The sequence below is a fragment of the Corvus brachyrhynchos genome, unplaced genomic scaffold, assembly GCF_000691975.1.
Source record: "Corvus brachyrhynchos isolate BGI_N302 unplaced genomic scaffold, ASM69197v1 scaffold1410, whole genome shotgun sequence".
NCBI lineage: Eukaryota > Metazoa > Chordata > Aves > Passeriformes > Corvidae > Corvus > Corvus brachyrhynchos.
The window spans coordinates 29,991-30,590 of NW_008235648.1; positions in this window are offsets into that span (position 1 = coordinate 29,991).

The window sequence follows — 600 nt, forward strand, 5'->3', positions numbered from 1 at the left end:
CGGGAGCGCCGACCGCCGACACAAGAGCACTGGCCCCAGGTGGGAGACAGCGCGGGGCACCTCCTGCAGGAGAAAGGAACGAGCCCTACTTAGTAAGCTCTCATTTTGGTCACTTACACTGAACAGTAAAAAAGGTCAAAATGAAATATTTCAAGCCGTTTCCCTCTGGTTTACCTTTTCTGGGGGCCAAAGCTCTGTGCCCCAGGTGGCCTGGGTGTGTTGCAGAGAAACGCAGCCCCCACAAAGCCCTTGGTTTTCCCACAAGTCATCACTACTCGTCCCAGGTGCGCCCAGCTCTGGCAGAGGAGAGAGAGCCCACGGCGCAGTGGGCACCGTGCCCTCCCAGCCGGCGCTCGCCGGCGCAGAGCAGCAGCAGCGCCAGCACCTTTCAACCCGCTCCTGGCCTTGGCTTCACCCGGGAGCCAGAAGCCTCTGGAAATCAGCACTGCTCGTTGCATTCCCAGCTTGAAGCAGCTTGTGCGGGTGGGCAAGTCCTGCCTGTTCGACTGCTTCCAAAGAGGAATAAAGGCAGAGGTAGAGATGTACCTATAGAGGGGCCCGGGGCATGTCCAGTAAAAGTGCAAATGTGTGGGGAGATTT